This window comes from Euleptes europaea, chromosome 1 (genome assembly GCF_029931775.1).
Source record: "Euleptes europaea isolate rEulEur1 chromosome 1, rEulEur1.hap1, whole genome shotgun sequence".
Taxonomy (NCBI): domain Eukaryota; kingdom Metazoa; phylum Chordata; class Lepidosauria; order Squamata; family Sphaerodactylidae; genus Euleptes; species Euleptes europaea.
The window spans coordinates 147558623-147580924 of record NC_079312.1 but is presented as its reverse complement, the minus strand read 5'-3'; the positions used below and the strand labels follow the sequence as shown (position 1 = coordinate 147580924).

Here is a 22302-nt window from a genome sequence, read left to right as displayed (position 1 = left end):
GCTAACCACAGAGCAACCTCTGAAAAAGTAGTCATGACTTCATCTGCATGCAGCATAAAGAACATTGTGATCCTTGCCCAACTCCAACAGGGTGTGAAAGATCAAGGAGGAAACTCACCCAGGGGGTCACCAGGTGAGTCTTGCGTACAAGCCACCCACAGACAAGTAGCAGTTCAGAGGAGGAAAGGGTTCACTCCGAGGAGCAGGAAATGAAGGAAGAGGAGCCCAGCAGTGCAAGGGAGAAGCATCTTGCTGGAAGAACAGGGCTACTGGGCATGTGCAATGCGCATATTCACTAGGGTTAAGAAACCAAGGAAAGAAAAAGATAAGGGAGAAGACTCGGTCAATACACCCAATGTGGGTTTTTGTTGGTAGATGTGAGAGAACAAGGCCCAACCTTTTCTCTAAGGAGGAGACAAATTAAATACATGCATGTGGAAAACCCTCTGCTGTCCATTTCCCAGTTCTGTAGTAATTGTTTTTGAATTGTGGTCATTAGCATCCTACACAGTGGGATGGATCCCTCGGAGAATTTCAGCAAATGTAAGAGGGAGGTGGTTTTTGCCAATTCCCCTCCCTCATGCAGATCTTGGGGTTCCCCCCCCCCCCGAGAAGCATTTGGGAGGCATCCCGGAGAGCTGCAGGAGAGGTGATGAAGTTCCACTCTATAGATAGAAATCCATTCTGTCAATAGAAATGTTCTACATGATCCAAGCTAGTATCCTCAAATGCGGCCACACTCTACACTTGTCTAATGGCATTATACTACTCGCTGTTTTATTTTCCTTTCCTAATAATTCCAAACAATGAATTATTCTTTTTTCATTAATAGAGCATGCTGACTTGAACTTTTCTGTGTGCTTTCCTCTGTGACCCCAAAAATCTCTTTCTTGGATAGAAGGTATCAAGTTACAACCTTTCCATAAAATCTGTGAAATTAGGGTTTTTAAAATGTATTTGTTTGGTTGGTTAGGAATGCCTCCCATATTCCCTAGCATGGTGAACAATATAGGGAGGACATAGGAGAGCCATCAAACCCCTTCCACTTTCAGGGAGGCCCAGATATTTTGGAAACCAAAGTCCACTATAAGTTTTGTCCTGTGCTGTTTTCCAAGTAGAAAATGTAGCTTCAAGAAGTCCTTCCTAACCAACTCCACATGACAAGCTAAGAAGCAGAAACCTAAAATAAATGCTTCGAATGGGAAGCGAGGGGGGCGGGGGACACAGCCAGAAAGAAAGCAGTTTGTGTCTCTAACAGAAGCCTGGCCAAACTGGCTCTACAGGCAACTCTCTGTTGCCTCAAACTGAAGATGCTATTATTAAAAAAATACCAACTCTAGAGACCTGCCAGGGAGGTGCAGAGAAGGGGGCAGAAAGCAGAGAATCTCCCAGATAAGCAATTGTTAACATGATCCATATGGTGCACAAGTTGTCTTTCTGTTTAACCAAAATGATAATGGCAAAAGGAAAGAATGCAGGGAAAGGGGGGGGGGGTTCCTAAGAGAGAATGGAAGCCAGGACAAAGCCTGCTAGCTAAAGTGTTCCCTGGAGCTGAGCTAAAAGGAAACTCATTATGAAAGAAGCTTCAGCTTTCTGCTGCTTTGCAGCTTAAGCAGCACAAACTGCCCCCACCCCCAACATATCCAAAATGCAAAGCCCCAAAACCTGACACCCCCCACACACACACACACACACTCACAGGAGCATTTTAAAAGCAGATTCTAGCAAGATGCCTTGTTTAAAGAATACCAAGGAGAAAGGGATTGCAATGTATCACCCATGAACCCCATACTTTAACTGTAATAATGTACCATTGTAAACAATCGGGTGTAAAAGGACTTTTTTTCCTTGAGGGATACAATACAGTATCTGTCACAGATTCCCTCCAAAGAGCAGCAAGGGAAAGTATAAACACACTCATGGCTAAATAAAGAGAACTGAGGCCAATTTTTTAATTTAGTAAGCACACTATACCCCTAATCACCATTCTGGATCACTGCTGAATTCAAAGAAAGCCCGAAAAGGCAAAAATATGTGTGCTTACACCTTTGGTAACGGTTTAAAAATATTGCTTTGAGAACTATGAAAACTGTACCAGCTCACACTTTCTTCCCCATCAAAACATAAAAGGACCCTTCTTATCATTTAAGATTGTCATGGCAGACTTTTAAAGGAAAGTCTTTACTTATATAATATACTTACCACTCTAAGAGTGTAATCCTACACAAATTTACTCACAGAAAATTCCTCTGTGATCAATGGTACTTATTCCCAAGAAAGGGGTTTGGAGGATTGCAGAACTAATTGTGTCCAATGCTTTTATTTGTGTGTGTGGGGGGGAGGTCCCTGAACCAGTGTCTACCAATTAAAGATTTTTAACACCATTTACAGCCTTATTTTTAATCTGTATTTTTACAAATTCACTGATTACATCACCAGAGCCTCAATATAGATGTCCATTGTGTGACTGAAGGAAATGTAGCCTAGTTTTCATAAATTGATAAAGAAGTTGGTAGCCCTCCTTATCAGAATGAAAGAAACTGTTCACTCATTCTCTATTATAGTCAGTCTCAAAAATAAACAAGTGTGACCTTAACTCACACCACCAACAACTCAAGCTGGCCCCACCAATTAATCCACTAAAACCTCTGTTCATTAGTCTTCCAATTAACCCACTTATAGCTCGTGGCCCCATTTTTATCTATCCAGTAGCCACAAGACAGCAAAAGAATACTCCACCCACTGGACTTTTTGGCCTGCAAATCTAACTACAGCAATTTGGAAACCCAATCGCCAATCTATTAAAAATAACAATGAAATACTCTTTCCAATTAGTACAGTCGATGAACAGTAATTTCCAAATTGATGGCTAAAGAGAGGAGGCAGGATCCTTGGGCACTCCATTTGGCCACCTCAATCTGAAGACTGCTATAGTCATGCATACATTCTATATAGGTGTGTATGTATATATTTGAAAAATGAAACGATCGGCTCCTGTATCGAGTAATGAAGAAAGTGGAGACCTGCTTTTTGCACATTGATGCGAGGGCCATTTTCCCTCAGTACAAATGCGCATGGTAAACAGGAACAATGCCTGAACTTTAAACATACAGCCATGAAAGCCAGAGGCCATGTTCCAAGCTCAAACTATCCCAGACCTTCCAGGGAGCAACCAGGAGGGGAAAACAAAACAGTTATAAGAATATGTGCTTGAAGGAAGCTGAATGCTGCATAAAACAGAAAAGAGGCAAGCCTTCCACCCGACCTGCCCAGAAATTAAGATCAACAGCACTACCGAGATCATCCCGCCTGACCTAACACAGGGCAGCAGAAATCAGAGCGCTCATGCTGCTTCGTGATGTCCTGCTAAAGCATACCTTTTCGGACAGTGTGTGGTTTCAATAGAGAAGGTGCAGGAGGGGGAGAGAGGTTAATCGCTGTCATTGTTTTGAAAGCCATTTATTTCCTTGTGCTCCAGAGCTTGGTGTGCTTCTCCACTCTCCCCCCAAGAAAAACTGAATGACAGCAAACAGGCAGCACAGCATCCCACGCTGGGTGCGAGATACAGCTGTGCACTCGCAACAGGGCACCCACAATCCGCCTGGAAATCCCACCGCTTCTGTTTGCGGCAATGTCAGGACATTGCTTTCTCAAGAGTGTCCAGCAAACCGGCAGGAGTGGAGACAGATCAGAGGGGCTCAAGCTTGCCTTTAGGGATTCCAGAAGGTCTTGTTCTCTGCAGGGATCACCTGTCTGGCGCTCGCTTAAGTTTTAAACACCTGCACCGTGTCTGTGTGTTTGAGCTACGAGGCCCTCGAGATCACACCCTGGAAGGGCCCTGGTGAGTCTAACCAGCAAACCTCTGTACAGCCCTTTCTTCCCCTGCTCCGGCCTCCATTATCTGCCTGGGGTTTGCATTGCTAGAGTATGCAAAATAACATTGTGGATGCTGAGAGAGACGCAGGCTGAACAGGACAAGGTTTGAATCCACTCTGCACAGGGCTCCCTGCAAGCGTGGCGAACTGACAGACAACTAACCCCACACAGCCGGACGAGATTTGCAGAAGCAATCAATAGGAACGCATGCTGGTGAGGGAGGCTCCCACTTTTAACCCCCCCCCCTTAACGCCTGCAAGATAGAGACCCCGAGCAGTGGCAAAGAAAAAGGCCACTGCCACGCTGAATCAAAATTCCTCCGGAGATGGCTGCTTCTCTGGCCCCAGGGGTCACTGCAGACACAGCATCCAAACAAAGGACGCGGGGTTTTCTGCCGCCCCCAAACGTACCCGCGGTCGGCTCCTGTTCGCCAGCCTACAGAACCGGTGCATCTTTCCACGTTACCTCGCCCCCCACCCCACCCGAGAGGATTCAACTATACTGCACTAGGGAGCAGTCCCTTCCTCCCTGAAGAGCCCGCAAACCCTATAAGTCGCACCCCTTCTTCCCAGCCTGCCCCCTCTGGGAACCTCGTCGTGCAATCTCGCCTTGCGCGCACACCGCCCTGTGGCCCGCAGCGCCCGCCGCGCTCCCGGCCTCTGCCACCTTTGCTCTTGTGTGCAGAAGCCCCGATAGAGGCCTCTCCCTTCCCCCCCCCCCCCGGAATCAACCCCAAATCCTGACTATTCCCCCCTCCGGCGCAACCCCCTCCTCTCTGGACTGACATAGCATGAGCAGCACTTCGAAAAATGCTGGGCTAATGAGGAGGTGCCCCAGGGGGCTTCAAGGGGTCTGCGGGAGAGGCAACCCCACCAAATAGCGGTCAGGCTTTCAATTAAGAAGATTTGAGCAACCCTGTCAGAGAGAGCCTCGCCACCCCCCACCCACCCCCCCCCACCCCCGGGCAGCGTACACACACACACAGGCCATTTCGGCACGGCGGGTTTTGCCCGGGATTTGGCCGCTCGCTGGAGCCACTTTTCCCCCCTCCGAGTCCTCGGAGCTCTGCCCGGGGGCGGACTGGGGAGTCTGCAGGGTCCGGAGGGGGGAAAGGGGCCTCCAGCGAGCGGCCAAATCTCGGGCAAAACACACACACACACACACACACCCCGGGGCAGAAATGGCCACAACAAGCTTTGTCCGTCCTCTGCTGCGATTCGGCCCTCCCGTCCCGGAGCTGCGCGAAGGCAAAGTTCCCCCGAGACCCCCCTCCGTCAATCCGAAGGACCTCGCCCCACGGGCGCCTCTGCAAGCAGGCTAGCTCCCCCCCCCCGGGACGGCCCCCCGGCCCACACACCCCGCCCCACTCCCACGCCGGGGACTCCTCGTGCTAGGAAAACAACCCCCCTCCTCCTCCCCGACAGGCAGCCCGGCGCCCCGGCCGAGTGAGCCCACGGCCCCTCCCCAGCCCCAAAGGTCCCGCCGAGAGTTGAGCTCCTCGGACCCGGCGCCGTGGTCCGGAGCCCGGCCCCCCGCCCCCCTCGCCCGCCCCCCTGCTCACCTACCTACTCATCCCTGCTCGCCCCTAGCGGAACCCGGCGCAGCCCCCTCGTCCGCATGGCCCGGGCGCGCTGGCGGCGGCTGGGGAGGCGGTGGGGCCGGGGCCGGCCGCTGGACTCGGCATCCTCCTGCCGCCGCCCGGAGCTGCCACTGCTGCCCCGCCCCTCTGCGGGCAGCTGAAGACTCCGCCTGGCCGCCGCTCGCCTTCCCCCGGGCCCGCCCCCCCTGGCGCCTCCGGCTCCACGGCGGCCCCTCCCACTGCCCGCCCCCAAGGAGCTGGGCCCCCCTCCCTCCCTCCCTCCCTCCCGGGCTTCTGCTCGTTGCAGCCCCGCCGGTCAGCGGCGCGTCTTGGGCCGCCGCAAGACTCGCCGAACCTCTCCCAAAGTCGCGGGGAAAGACGGATCCTGCCCTCTCGCCCCCCCCCCGCTTCCATGCGGGTGACCTGGTAACTACATCTGCCCTGCTTGTGGAGACCGTTTCTCATAACTTGGTGCAGGTTTGCAAGCTCACGTGGCCCTGTCAGAAGTGCCCGCCCCGCATCCCAAAAGTGGATCGGAATGGCCACGCCCCACAAATAAACAGAGCGCGGGGAACAAACAACACCGAGGGAGCAAACAAGCAGGTCTCCAGCCACTGGGCCCCGGAAACAAGGGCGAAAGCGAGCTGCCCGAAGGGGAGGGTCAGTGTGCCTGGGGCGGCCTGCTGGCCCCGCCCTCTGCTGGGTGAGCCCTGAACTGTGGAAGGCCCCGTCGTTCTTGCCCTGTGGCTCTCAGCCCGGGGCCCGGGCCTGCAGGCCCTGCAAGAGGCTGAGAAGTGTGTACTTCCTATATGTGTTCAGCGTTTTGCTTCTGCAAGCAGGGAGTCTAGAGCGGCAGTTTGTCGGGGGAGTTATCGGGGTAGTGAAGGAAAAAACGGAACCACTTCTGCAATAGGTTGTAGCAGCCTGGCTGGTGAGGGAGCCAAGGCAGTGACGTCATGCAAAGTCTGGGGCATGTTTGCATTCTTGCCTGGGGGTAATAGCAATTATACTTACAGCAAGTGTAAGTTGCTGAGCCTGGTTTCGGCAGGGGAGGGTGGGCTAGAAATATAATAAATAATATAATAATAATAAGTTGGTAGCCTACTGGAGGAGAAGATGTAGGGACTTGAGGCACGGTTGTCCATACTCCATTTTATAAGGGAAGGGGAAGAGTTCATGGAACAGAACGCATGAAGAGGAGGAGTTGGGTGCTAATGGAGGAGCACCCATCACACGAGAAGGTCACATGGAAGAATGTAACCAACAGGAGCAGGAAAATCAGGAGACATTCTGAGCTCTGGTGCTAAGCAATTGTTTCCAAGATCTCCCCACAGATATTGCCGTAGCTAAAAAGGAAATGTGATTTTGGGCTGTGTCCAGATCACGCAAGGAGATGGTATCGCTTTGCTCTGGTTAGACCTCACCTAGAGTACTGTGTTCAGTTTGGGGCACCACATTTTAAGAAGGACGTAGACAAGCTGGAACATAATAAATAAATATACGTCTACAGAAGGGCAAAAGATGGTGAGAGGTCTGGAGACCAAATCCTATGAGGAAAGGTTGAAAGAGCTTGTTATGTTTAGCCTGGAGAGGAGACAACTGAGAGGTGATATAATAAACATCTTCAAGTACTTGAAGGGCTGTCATCTAGAGGATGGTGTGGAGTTGTTTTCTGTTGTCCCAGAAGGTCAGACCAGAATCAATGGGTTGAAATTAAATCAAAAGAGTTTCTGGCTGAACATTAGGAGGAACGTTCTGACAGAGCGGTTCCTCAGTGGAACAGGCTTCCTCAGGAGGTGGTGGGCTGTCCTTCTTTGGAGGTTTTTAAGCAGAGGCTAGATGGCCATCTGTCAACAATGCTAATTCTGTGAACTTATGCAGATCATGAGAGGGAGGGCAGGAAGGGTTGCGTTAGTGTTTGGCCCTCGTGGCCCTTTCTTACATGCCCAGGGAAACACCAATTGCCACTTTGGGGTCAGGAAGCAATTTCTGGGGTCAGGAAGCAATTTCTTAGCCAGATTGGCTAAGGATCTTGGAGGGTTGTTTTTTTTTTTTTTGGTCATCTTCTGAGCATGGAGTAGGGGTCACAGAGAGGCTGTTTGATATGGTTGGGGTGGTACCTGGAGGCATGTAGACATGTTTGCTGATCTGTCGATTTCTAGTATAATGTGGTGCTTGTATATCCATACTGTGGTGTCCTGGAAACGTATTTCTTGTTCAGAGAAATTCATAGTTAGATTGATCGTGGAGTGGAAGTTGTCGAAAGCCTGGTGAAATCTTTTGAGGGCTTCTTTGCCATGAGTCCAGAGAAAGAAATTGTCATCAGTTAATCTCAAGTAAAGGAGAGGTGCCAATGGATAGGAGTTCAGAAAACGCTGTTCTAGATCTACCATGAAAATATCAGCATACTGTGGAGCCATGCGGGTGCCCACAGCTGTGCCACTGATCTGAAGGTTAAACTCCTCACCAAACCTGGAGTAGTTGTGGGCGGGAACAAACCTGCAAAGTTCAGTGGCAAGGTCCTTTGGGCCATAGGAACAGGTCTTTTAAGGCAGTGCATAAATTGTATAATAAACACACAAGTACATACTAGCAAACAGGAACAAAGCCCCAAAGAATCATGGAAATTGTAATTTAATACATCAGGAAGGTAGGACAGGACTGTGCTTCAGCTGCCATTTTAACTGAGTCCCTCATGTGGGCACTGGTTTCCTGGGGGGCTCAGCCCCCCGGCCAAGTTCGACGGGGCTCGAGCCCCTCAGCCCCCCCATAGTTTATGCCTATGAAAGTATGTATCCCGTTTTTACAATTCGTTCTCTAGTTTATATAACCAAAGGAGCCAAACATGTAATTTAAAATGCAGAGCTTCAACATGAGATGTATTTTAACCTTACTTATTTAGTATATGTACAACAGTGCATCCACAATGAAAGTTCTCAAGGCATCTGTTAAAAATACAATCTAGTCAATAAAACTCTACACAATATTAAAATAAGCCAAGCACGTTAGAATATATAACAGACAAATTAGTAGTAGCAAAAAAAAGACACACACACACACCCCGGAAGGAAGATTAAGACATGCTGTGTGTGCATTAAGTGCCGTCAAGTCGCTTCCGACTAATGGTGACTCTATGAATCAATGTCCTCCAAAACGTCCTATTGTTAACAGGTCTTGCAAACTGAGGGCTGTGGCTTCCTTTATAGATTAAATCTATCTCTTGTTGGGTCTTCCGCTTTTCCTGCTGCCGTCAACTTTTCCTAGCACGATTGTCTTTTCCAGTGACTCTTGTCTTCTCATAATGTCACCAATGTACGTTAGCCTCAGTTTAGTCATTTTAGCTTCTAGGGCAGTGATGGCGAACCTTTTAGAGACCGAGTGCCCAAACTGCAACCCAAAACCCACTTATTTATCGCAAAGTGCCAACACGGCAATTTAACCTGAATACTGAGGTTTTAGTTTAGAAAAAACAACACATACATTAACATCTTTTGCCTTAAAAGAAAAACACAATAACAGAGCTTTCAATGATACAAACAACTTTTTATTGAAAGGTAAAAGTTTGCATTTGGCATGCTTTTGAACAATTAATGTTTGTTCAAAGCCCCTAAGCTGGGCAGCGGGCAGTCCAGGGAAGGGGGGGGGGCTTTTCAGGCAGCGCGGAGCAGTTCAAAGCCCAGGGAAGGCAGACGCGATGGCTGCTCAACTTACCCGCGCGTGCCCACAGAAAGGGCTCGGCGTGCCAAGTCCGGCACGCGTGCCATAGGTTCGCCAACACGGTTCTAGGGTCAGTTCAGGCTTGATTTGATCTATAACCCACTGATTTGTTTTTTTGGCAGTCCACAGTATCCGTAACACTTTCCAACACCACATTTCAAACGAACCTACTTTCTTCCTATCAGCTTTCACATCCATACATAGTAATAGGGAATACGATGGCATGAATTAACTTGATCTTGGTTGCCAGTGACACATCCTTACACTTAAGAATCTTTTCTAGCTCCTTCATGGCTGCCCTTCCCAGTCTCAATCTCCTTCTGATTTCTTAGCTGCAGTCTCCCTTTTGGTTGATGATGGAGCCAAGGAATAGAAAGTCTTGAACAATTTCAGTTTCCTCATTGTCAACTTTAAAGTTGAGTAATTCTCCTGTAATCATTACTTTTGTCTCCTTGATGTTCAGCTGTAGGCCTGCTTTGGCAATTTCTCTTTTAACTTTCAGCAATAGTCGTTTCAAGTCTTCACTATTTTCTGTCAGTAATGTAGTATCATCAGCATATCACAAATTGTTAATGTTCTTCCCCCAATTTTCACTCCACCTTCATCTAAATGAAATCCAGCTTTCCTAATGATATGTTCTGCATACAGACTGAAGATATAGGGAGATAAATACATCCTTGTCTAACACCTTTGCCAACTGGAAACCATTCTGTTTCTCTATATTCTGTTCTTACTGTGGCCTCTTGTCCAGAGTACAGGTTGCGCATCAAAATGATCAGATGTAGTGGCACACCCATTTCTTTTGAAAGCAGCCATAGCTTTTTGTGATCCACACAGTCAAAAGCTTTGCTGTAATCTATGAAACACAAGCTGATTTTCTTCTGAAATTCTCTCGTATGCTCCAGTAACCAACATAGGTTTGCAATATGATCTCTAGTGCCTCTTCCTTTTCTGAATCCAGCTTGAACATCAGGCATTTCTTGTTTCATATATGGTAACAGTCTTTGTTGTAAGATTTTGAGCATCACTTTACTTGCATGAGAAATTAATGTCCAGTAGTTGCTGCAATCGTTGACGTCTCCTTTCTTGGGAATTGGAATGTAAATTGATTGTTTCCAGTCTGTGGGCCATTGTTTTGTTTTCCATATTTGTTGGGATATTCTTGTCAAGAATTTTATGGCTTGGAATAGCTCTATTGATATCCCATCTGCTCCTGGTGATTTGTTTCTCCCAAATTCTCTCAGTGCAGTTTTCACTTCACTTTGATAAGCTTCCAGAGGATGTTCTTCAACTGCTTATCCACTAAATGTAGCCAGCAATTGCAGGGGGACAGGACACATAACTGAACATGTTGTTTAATCTGTTGAAAATAAAGTTAGTGATGCCATTAAAACAAGTCACTGCCTATTATTATTATTATTATTATTATTATTATTATTATTATTGCACTGTTTTTTATTAATATTATTAACAAGTCACTGTTAATAAGACTTGAATAAATTTACATGATCCAATGAGAAACAGTATGGTGTTACATAGTTTTTGATCATGTAAATTGTGCATGTACAAAAATATTTCACTGCAGATTGAAACTATTATACCGAACTCACAAATATTCAGTTTGATTCTTGGATCAGCATTTGTCCGGATAATTAGTACATATTGAGCTGATGAAGCTATCGAAACGTGTCCTGACCGGTTACACATCCTCTTCCTCTTCTTTGATCCTCTAAACCCGATCCTCAGAGGGGCTTCTCTGTACCTACCTACACGGCTTTGCCGCAAGTATTTCTCCGTTTATGCCTCCAGATCAGATTTGTATGTTCTTGCAATGAACTTTGCAAAGTTTTTTTCGGACCGCATTGCAGAGTGATAAAATTGCAATTCGCCATATATGGACTTATACCTTACTAATGACCCTTCTTGGGAAGATTGTACGTGCAACTTTTGATGCAATTAGTTGCATAGATTTTTCTGATACAAAGTTTGTTGTATTGATGTTATATTGTTGTACATGGAAGTGCATATAATTTGTTTTTTTGTTTTTGGTTATTTTCATAGGAATTGGAGCATGCATTAATGCTCATTAAACTTTGTATTAATTCAACGCAGTGTTATTAATTCAAACACTGGTATATTATGTGGAGCCCTCGTGCTGCTTATTTCCTTAGTAATGCTGATTACAACACAGGTTGATTTTTTGTTTAACCACCTGGAGGTTGGCAGCCCTACCTAGTGACCTTCCCACAGCTCTGACCTGACCTTGATCCCATAGGACATCTCACTTCTCTCCCTAACCCAGCCACTGAGCTCAGCTCACACTATGAAGGCACTTTTGAGGTAAAACTGTAGTATTTAAAATGTGGATTTGAATTTTGAATCTCAAATTTTGTGTTCAAATTCTGAGCTGCAAAACTGGAGCATTCAACAAATCATGTATCTGGTTGACAAGTCCTTCCCAAGCAAAAATGGGGAGATTGTATCTATAGGATTCACGAGGGCCCTTACTCAAAGCAGACCACCCTACCATTACTGAAAAATAGAGATGGGCCAAAAATATCCCTCTTTTGTCCCATAGAATTGACAAGCTGCCCAGGGAAGATCCCTGGCAACACACTGGCATACATGCTCAAGCTCTGGGTCAGCTGAGACTAAAACTTTGGGTGGCTGAAGGAAAATAAATAAGACAATTCCCCACTGTCCCCTTATCCATCATGGAGGGAGGAAGCAAACAGAGCTCCCTCCTAGTTCTAGGCTTTTTAGCAGTAGGCTTTATATCTGGTTCTGGCATCAGATGTTTGTTGTGTATGAATACACATGTGTACACACCCACACAGACCTGTGGATGTTGATGCAAGACTTTGAATCATTAGGAGTGAAGCAACAGAGAATCTGCTTATCTTCAACCACTAGTCCCCTTTCGCCTTCTCTTGCTCTCTCTTTTCTTTTTTTTTAAAGGATACACACTGTAGGAATGGTTATAGTCACATTGTGAACTCATTCCCTAAAAATATTCTTACTGGTGCTAGAGGAGAAGAGTTTTCAGGGGCACTATGCATCTGAGGGGCTATGACAAGCTTTTGAATTTATTTACTGTGGGTTCAATGACATTCATGAATAATACATCATTCCATTTTTATGTCATATGAAACATCCCCCCTCCAATAAATTGTTAATAACCACAAGACAAAGATGCTAGCCCAGATTCTCATATACCACTGCAATTAAAATTAGTGGCCGCTTTGCCTTTGGCCTGGATGGATGAAGGATAAGGCTTCACATTTATGGGGTGTCTCCATGGAAACGAGAGGAGTACATCCCCAGAAGGAAGGGCAGAGAAGAGAGGAAGAATTGAGCCGGAGGGGAAGCATCAGAGTCACCATCTACTGCCAGCATGAGTATGATGCTGCAGGGTTGAAGCGGGCGATTGGGAATGTTGTTAATAGCCTGTGAAGCAAGTACACATAGTTAAAACAACAAACAGAAAGGGTGGGTTTCAGGGGCAACTGCACAACCAGTAGACCAACTGCAAACAATCTGAAAACAGTTGAGTTTAAAAGCCCAGAATCAAGGGAGGGACTTCCTCAGTAGGATAATGGTACATTTGAGACCTTAGATCCCTTTCTCTCAAATCATGTAGATCATGCTGATGATAGTAAGATCAAATTGTTGTTATCCTCCCGAGATTCTGAGACTATTGAAGCTGTGGCTAAATTTTTTGATGAAATTGTTAAGAGGCGGAGGTTAAATGATGTTTAGAGGGTTGGTTTTATTTGATCGACTGCTTGATGATATGCCAATAAAGGTATTGAAATTTGACATTTGAGACCAAATCCACTACAGAGGCTGAGATGATTTGTATTATGATTTCAAATGAGCAGAAAGCACACCATATGCTTCAGGAGGAGACCACATATTAATAAAGTAGAATCCAAAGCACTTGGGTTCCAAAGCCAAACTATACTAACAGAGTACAGCCCAAAACACAGAACCTCTCTTTGGGTAATGAATAAAGGTGGTTTGGATTTTTCCTTTTCAGGATGCATTATAAAGGCGATTGTGGGATTGCATTGCTGTGTGCCCAAAATGCCATTTTACTGTGCCAGACAGCACATTGGAAAGAGGGTTGGACAATGGCATAGTAAAATGTGGTTAAATCATGAAAATTTAGGATCTGGAAGCTAGAAGTGACAAGGGTCATGAGAGGAGCACAGAGGAGCACAAAAACAATATATTCAACAAGGGACTGGTAAGCAGGACGACACGCCAATAATTAAATTAAACCACACCTTGATTTCCCCCCCAACTCTACCTTCATAAGAACAATGATAAATTTAATGCCTGTTTTACCGGGTCCTGATTTTAATCCTATATAACCCAGAAGCAAAACACTAATTTGAGCACTACATGGAATTTAATACAGCCTACACAAAGATACTGGAACAAATTGTGTGATTTTAACTATTTTATTTCCTGTTTGATTTGTCATTTATATTGTGCCTTTGAATCTTTTTCATATGCACATGGAATTTCATTTTGCAAAGCACCCTGATCCTACCAGGGTCATAAGCAGGGAACCAAATTAAAATGTAACATCATTACCAGCATATGTTGATTTAGTCCTATTTGTTTTGGGGATTTTTAATAATACAGTACAGGTGCTGAACCAGATTTTTGATCAAAAGATTTCTTCCCCTTGCCTCTCTTCTCCTCTCTGATCCCCCTTCAAAAGTAACACAATGATCAAAAAGTCTTGGCTGGTTAATTACCTCTCTGTTTAATCAGCCATAGACACCTTCAGCAGAAATCCATGCTGACACCTCCCTGTTAAAACACCCGGCTGATCCCATGGGCAAGTTGACATTCCTCAAAGCTCATTAGTGGTTTAACAGCAAAAATATGATAATCCCAAGGTCCAGGATTTTTTTTTGTAAGAACGTGTGATACCAAATAATTCTTTTTTCTCCTGGCCTGTTGGTTTACCTGGGGGTGAAAGATCAACAACAATTTCAACAAGCAGTGTGCAGCTGATAATTCCAGAGGAGTAGCTGTATTAATATATTGTAGCAAAATAAGTACAGTGGCACCTGCATCTGCAGCTTTCTTGAGAACTTATTACTTCAGATGGTGGGGCAGAGATAGGTGAGCAGCTTTTTTTCCCAAGGATGGGGGGCGGGGGCTTATCAGATACCAAGAATGTCATGAAAAATTAGCCCCTGGCTTGCCGAGAACGTCATTTTCCCTTGCTTAGGATAGCATCACTGATCCCTGTTACATGACACCCTGAGTAAGTGATAGCAAGGGATGGAGACATGGGGTTACCTACCCTCTGAGTGCCACAGCCCCTGACTCCCTGCAAACATTAATGCTTTTAGCTGGGGAGGTTCCTTGCATGTTGGTCAAGGAACGGTCACACTTAACAGTCATTACGGCTAATTGATGGCCCTATTAGGCGTCATTTTATAGCTGTGTAGCTATTCAGGAAAGAGACCTTGGTAACACTGTTGATAGCTTAATAACAGTACCATCCTAAGCAGAGTTACACCCTTGAGGACACAGTATCTTTGCTTAGGACAGCACTGTAAAACATTCAGCTGCACTACACCGTTCTGTTGTGGAAAAAAGGAAGGCAAACTCTGAGCAGGATAACCTGCAAAGCCCTAAATGCCCATGTTACAGCGTAAAAGGTCGCTTCTACTGTTATATTCCATCATGACATTTCAGACAGCCCACCATCAATGCAGCATCAGGACACACAAGTGCATGAAGGGAGATGTTTTCAGGGGTTGCCATTTGACTTTGGAACTCTCCATCCTCAGAGATCTTTTAAAGCCCAAATCTTTGCATCTTCCAGCTTGTGGTGGCCAGTGATGGGAAATGATAGAGTTCAATACCTAAGCCATGACCTTGTGATGGGCTATAAAGCCAATGAAATACATAAATTAAAATCTCATTGCATACATCCAGCAGGCACCCCAAAATACACGATTCCTCCCTGGCATTTCCCAGTACCGCATTTAAAATAATCTTTAAAACACTACAATGCCGGCAGATATCTAGGTTCTCTTTCTTCTCCACCTCCCCATTTTGTTCTGTGGATTGGCTGCACCAGAATAACCTTCTTAACCTTTTGCAGCATTCCCCTTCCAATTCTCCCCAGATCATAAGCAGACCATGTGACTTACAGAGAACAAATAGGTTTGTTTGTTTGTTTGCTTGCAATTTTAAGTTGTGAAATAACTGGGTAATCATTATTAAGACAGGGAAGTGTTGAATTCAAAAATAATTTGCATCTTTCAATCTCAAGTGGTATAGTATCTGCTTTGTATGCAGAACACCCAGTGTTCAATCCCTGCCCTCTCCAGTTAAAAGGATCAGGTAGGTGATGTGAAAGCCCGGACAGCCACTGCCAGTCAGACTAGACAGTGCTGATCTTGATAGACTTGGAGTGTGTGGGCACCTTTGGAATTCTGGCACAACCAGGGTGGTGGGCACAACCACAAACTGGCTGCCACAGGAGGCAGAGCCAACCACAAAAGGAATAAAGTTATAACTGTAAGAAAAACGGTTCAACATGTCAGGCTCTGCTTAATAGGATGCCTTTAAAATCAACATACAGTTTAAAAATATTTTTCTTGCCTACACACAGCTTATCTTCAGTGACACAGTGAAGATTCTTGTGTTGTGGCAGCTGGTGTGGAAGCATTTTTTTAAAAAACTATGCACAGATAATCAGATTTCTAATGGCCAATCAGAAACCCTGCTGGGCAAAAGCACCACCTGGCCACACTTTCTAAAAAGACTTGGTGTGCACTAAGAAAAAGATGTCAGTGAGCCCGTGGGTGCCACACTGGGGACCCCTGTGATATACTGATTCGGTATAAGGCAGTTTAATGTATGTGTATAATAATAAAAAATAATGTAATAGTAAACATTTATATAGTACTTTTAGTGTTCAAAGCACTTTACATGCATTATCTCAGTATTCCTTACAGCAGCCCTGCAAAGTAGACTAGCGTTGCTGTCTCCATATTGTTGATGGGGTACTGAAGCTTAGCAATAACGGCTTGCCTTGAGGCCTCCTAGAGAGTTCATAGAAGTGATTTGCACTGGTGGTCCTCTGGGTCTTATTCTCTTTGGACCAAACTAGACGTAACATTTTTAATGGGTTTGGGTCTATGTTCCCTGTGAGGAACTATTTGTCCAAGCACAGCAGAGACCCAGTTCAGATTGGGACCCCAGTGGGGTGAGAGGCTTCAGCCTCTCACACCATTTTCCTGACCTTACAGACCCATGAGAGTATTATTTGCCCTACTGCAGGGCTCCATGCTCAGTACTGAGAGCAATTAACACCCCCTGGGGCCATTTAAGGTCAGGAAAATGGTGCGGTGTGAAGGCTGAAGCCCCCTCTCCCCCTCCAGTTCCATTCCAAATGGTGCCCCTGCAGCACTTGAGCACTTAATTCCCCACAGCTGCTCTCTGCTCAGTGGAACCTAGGGTTGCTACCTCTGGGTTGGGAGATTCTTGGAGATTTGGGGGTGGAGCCTGGGAAGGGCGGGGTTTGGGGAGGTGGTAAGCGCTCCTTCCCTGGAGATTGTTAAGAAGAGGCTAGATGTCCATCTGTCAGCAATGCTGATTCTATGACAGGCAGATGATGAGAGGGAGGGCATCTTGGACATCCTCTGGGCATGGAGTAGGGGTCAATGGGGTGTGTGGGGGAGGTAATTGTGAATTTCGTGCATCGTGCAGGGGTTTGGACTAGATTACCCTGGTGATCCCTTCCAACTCTATGATTCTATGCCATAAACCAGTGTTTCCCACACTTTTGATCCCAGGCGGTACTGATTATTCTGAATTAAAATTGAGAGGCGCATTTTACTCTCAGAAAGTTACATATATTGTTTCTTCATCAGCTCCCACAACCATAGGATGATATCCTTGCAGCCTACTTGTCCCACCTTTCCGAATGCCCAGTCAATAGGGATCAAGGACTGGTAACACTGATTCTTCTGGATATCTCTAGCATCTGTCATGTGGAGAACTTTGCATTCCCTTGTCCATGCCTTCATATTAGCAGAGAAATGGAGAATCGCTGGGCCTCCAAAGAGCATTGTGTGGTGGACAAACCCAACATTGTGACTTCATTTTGGAACATACACTTCACCCCTGTCTCAGCCCTTGCACATACTTTTGGATATCATTTCCAAGAAAAAGGATATAGTGATGTCCCATGTCCCTGTCAGAGATGTCTTTAGTACATGGCTGCGTTTGTATGGGAGCACAAAAATGTACCCCTGACATGGATGCAGCAGCAAGTGGGGGGAGAATGGGCAGAAAGAGCATCTACACATGCCACATTCCCGTTTTGCTAATTGCTCCTGTTGCCCCTCCACCCTGGCTCCTCTTTCTGTTCCCTGTTGTGCCTGTACAAAAGCACACGTACTCAGTGGTGATCCTGCCAAGGCGACCTGAGGCTCAGAACCCTCCTACCTTTCCCCTTACTATCCCTTTTGCAGCTAAGCCATGCTGTAATGGTACAGTGCACCTTGGTAGGAAAAGGCAGGAAGCCTTTTAAAAAGATAAACTGGGGCAGAGGCAAGCTGCCCTGTGCCATTCTGAAAACAGTTTAGTTCACACACACCCGCATAGTGGCAATGGAAGGAGCATCCACACAGACACTCCCCCACAGCCACCTTGAACCAGCGCAATGTAGGTTTATTTTTGTTCTGGTTTAAAGGGGGAAGTCCCAAGTATGCCACCGGCCATGCTCCAAATGAGCATTTCAATTCTGTGGACCTTCCCATTAAATGCAGGGATTTCCTGGTCCTCATGCAGGGAAAAATTCCCATGAGGAATCAGTCTGTGATGACAGACTCTCAGGTTTAAGATGCTGTTACAACTACCTGAGAATGGTCCAGTTGACATGAACAAAAGCATGCTTCAAACTACTAGTTGTCAAAAGCTTTCTGACAAATAGTAATCCATTCAATGTCTCTTTCTCAACTTTCCTAGGTGGTTCCAGTAGGGAAGAAATCAAGCTGCCCCATCTTCAAGGTTTGCTGCATCAGCAAGCAAGCACTGAGGATGGGAACAAATTCACCCAACACTGTGTTGCAAGGACAGTGTTAATGCTGAGGACTATGGAAGAAGCTAAAACAAATGGAAGCAGTTAAAACAGCACCAGACCAAAAACCTTACAGTCCATTTATACTACTTTGTACTTATCAATGTAATGAGTAGTCAAGGAAAGCTTCAATTTTAATATCCCAGCAAGCAACTCACAATAGGCTTGTTCTTTCAGTGTAGAAATTTGGCCACAAATAAAGATTAAAAGGGGCTCCTCCCCAGTGCCTGCACTGTTGTGGTTATGGCCTCAAGATGAACAATTCCAAGGAATGTCACTCAGAGTCCAGCGCACAAGAAGAAAACTCGAAGGCCCAAAGGATTATCCCTGCTGCAACATGTTATGAAAGCAATTAACAGATCCATTTCCCGCAGTTGTAGTATTCCATTCCACATTCCCTCCTATACTTTTCACATAAATTGGCTGTTGGGGGTGGAGGTGGTTAGTTTAGGATTGAGAAAATGTATATGAGACACACACACACAAATGTAACATAAGACAGGAATTTCTACACATGAGAATTGGAGAATGGAACAAGAGTTAGCTGCCTGTAGTCAAAACACTCATTAATGTAGACTGTGGCACAGTTAATCTTGCCTTTGCACTGATGAAGAAATTTGGCGCATATTTATCTTTGAGAGATCAGTGATGTTTCAAATACAGGTTAGTTTTGTTTTGTTTTTTTTAATTGAAGGGTGCTATTTTGCTCCCAAATAATTTGCAATTAGAATCCAACAAAATAGATCTGACAAAGTGAACTTTGACTCACCGAATCTTATACCCTGGAAATTTTTGTTAGTCTTTAAGGTGGTATTGCACTCAAATTTTGTTCTTCTACCACAGACTAACAGGGGTACCCACCTGAAATAGCAATTAAAATGCTTTGTTGTGATTCTAAAAAAGTGACTCCTTTCCCCAGCCTCTCCAGTACATTTCCCCCACATGGCATTTCTGTTCTATTTTCACAAGCTAACAGTGGCATGCTCAACCTCTCCCTAAATCAAAAGAGGCTCAGCTTGCTGTCACTCCAGGGCAAATCAAGAGTGAGTATGAATGAACAAGTCTTCTGATGAGCACAAATCTTATAGAGTCTCCAAACTACTGAGGAAGGTTAGCTGCTGTCAACAAAATCCAACTGGGATGAAAGAGAGGAAGGACAGGGATGTGTCTCGACTGAGGCGCTAATCTGCTTTACATGGTGTGTTGGAAGCAGTGCCACACTTCATGCAGCAGCAGGATGTTTAAAATGGGGGGAGGGAATAGGTATATTTTACCAGGGACGGAGGTCCAGGGTAGCCCAAAGAAGCTGCAAGCCTTATGACTATGGCATGGTCTATTTATGACATTTCGCAGGAGGGAGGGGAAGGTGTGTTTTTTTAGAATTTATGAGAATGTATGTGACAAAACTGGGTCCTGAATTACAAGTTTTGGTATTGAATCCAACGATTGGGAGTCTGGGCTGTGCATAGCAGGCGCAATTGCATCCATGTCACACCTAGCAGCAGGAAACATGCCAAGTGTGGATGTGCTCCCACGTGCCTAAATACCCATGTGCACATAACCTAATTTGATCAGGCTGCCCCCTCCCAAAGTACATAAATGGGCATTTAAAGACATGGTTATGTCATCTACATTTGATGTGTTTGCTGCAGTGACTGTGACGGCTGCATAAAGTAGCCTCAGATTAGAACAGGAAATGATCCTAGTCCTGCAGATTTCAGATGAGTCTTGTTCTACAAACATACTAAACGGGGGGTGGGGGTGGGGGTGGACTGGCCATTTAAATTACAGAGTTAAGCTGCTACTGCACTCAAATGTTGTTGTTCTACCACAGACTAACAGGGGTACCCACCCGAAACAGCAATTAACTGGTGGTGGCCAAGAAGAATCTTTTGAAGAAGAACCTACAATTTTAGAGAGTAAAGTGAAAGCTGCACTGAGAGCAATTGGGAGAAACAGATCACCAGGATCAGATGGAATATTAAAAGAGCTATTCCAAGCCACAGAAACGAAGTTCATCAAAATCTTGACAAGAATATGCCAACAGACATGGAAAACAAAAAATGGCCCACAGACTGGAAACAGTCAATTTACATTCCAGTTCCCAAGAAAGGAGACATCAAAGATTGCAGCAACTATCGGACCATTGCATTAATTTCTCATGCAAGTAAAGTGATGCTCAAAATCTTTCAACAAAGACTGCTCTGAGGCCCCTTCCAACCCCTACCTGGCATAACGCAGTCCCTGCATCCTCCTGGGCCAGCCCAGGAGGGCTGCAGCCTACTCACCTGGGTTTAATGTTGATATTATGGTACACTGGTATACTGGCATACCAGCAAAATATATATATATTTTTAAAAAACCTCGTTGTTAGGTCAGCCCTTAACTGGCATCAGCCAATCACAGAGCACTGACGAAATAATGATCACCCCCCTACTATCCAGCGGTGCATCACTCAGGAACATCCCTCCCTGAACTTTTGTGGGATTGATGCAGGATGGAGCTCACCGTGCATTCAGTTTTTGGCTCCCGGGATAAAAAAGCGTGAGACGTGACAGGGAGAATTGCAAGACAAATCAGCCACGTGTTAATGGCCTGAGACTCCTTAAAGGCAGAGAAAAGTGGGGTATAAAAACCAACTCCTCTTCTTAAACCTCAGCAAGGAAGATGGAGTATAAATTAAGTAAGTATTAAATAAATAAATAAATAAATAAATAAATAAATAAATAAATAAATACAAAGAACTTCCTTGTCCAAAACACAGAATGCAAGACTGCATTGAGCTCTGGGAGGGGAACACAGCTGCTGTTCGTAGCTAATCCACATGTTGGAGAATCCAACCATGAATCACCAATGTTTTGTGTACTTATGTGTTTTGACATAAGCTTTTGTGTCCTAAGGGCCCTGTGGCACAAAGTGGTAAGATGCAGTACTGCAGTCAAAGCTCTGCTCACGACCTGAGTTCAATCCCAACGGAAGTCTGTTTCAGGTAGCCGGCTCAAGGTTGACTCACAGCCTTCCATCCTTCCAAGGTCGGTAAAATTAGTACCCAGCTTGCTGGGGGTAGAGGGGAGATGACTGGGGAAGGCACTGGCAAACCACCCCGTAAACAAAGTCTGCCTAGTAAACGTCGGGATGTGACATCACCCCATGGGTCAGGAATGACCCGGTGCTTGCCCAGGGGACCTTTACCTTACCTGTTGTGTCCTAGAGCCCACTTCCTCAGTTGCGTGAAGATAAATTGTATAAATGGCTGTTACTTTAATTATGCAAAGTAAGGATGGTTAAATACCAGCCAGTTTGACTCACGTCCTGATCTCCAGTCGCAATCAAGCAGCCGTTTTTCAATAATAAGTTCAACTGCTTGTGACCCATTCATGTACTCCTTCCCATAGAGACAACATAGTGCAGCATGATCAGTTTTCGCGCACATTTATTGTCATGGAGCCCAATAGAGTTTTCTCCCCCTCCTCAATCATTGCTGCATACTGCCTTTCTCCACAGCCAAAACACAGATTTAATCAGTCACCAAATCTGTAACCTACTGGCTAATCAACATTAAATATATATATTTAATATATATATTAAATCCTACCATTTGCTGTTCCTTTCTGTATTCCTTAGCAATGGTAATGGCTGCCCATCTGTCTGGACTGTGAGGATTTTTGCATGTGCATAACTGTGCAAATCACCATGGAAGTTATAGTCCCTCATGTCAGTTTTTTAAATCTTAAAAATAAAGTCAAATTGTTCAGCACAGTAAGAACCCCCCCAAGCATTTTGATATTAAGCATGCAAAAAAAAAAAAATGTGAATGGTGGATGAACTGTTTCAGAAAGCCTTTCCTTGCACTTTCTAGTTTCTACCAGGCAACCAATTGCATCATGACAAGGACTGGTCTGATTTACTACCTTCACATGCTCAAGCAATTAAAAGCTAGCAAGCACCACTACTGTGCAGTCACAAATCAGTTTGCAAGTAATTTGCTACCAAACCAAATAAGTCT

The 22302-nt window shown here is 45.2% G+C and overlaps 1 protein-coding gene across 1 annotated transcript in view; it reads right to left on the bottom strand.

Moving 5' to 3' along the window:
* FIGNL2 (fidgetin like 2) overlaps window positions 1-5538 on the bottom strand; it is a 64640-nt gene extending 59102 nt beyond the window's left edge. Inside the window, exon 1 of the mRNA XM_056867065.1 lies at window positions 5442-5538. The gene's annotated coding sequence lies outside the window, so the exon portion shown is untranslated. The remainder of the gene's footprint in view (window positions 1-5441) is intronic.
* Between the last annotated feature and the right edge of the window lie 16764 nt (window positions 5539-22302).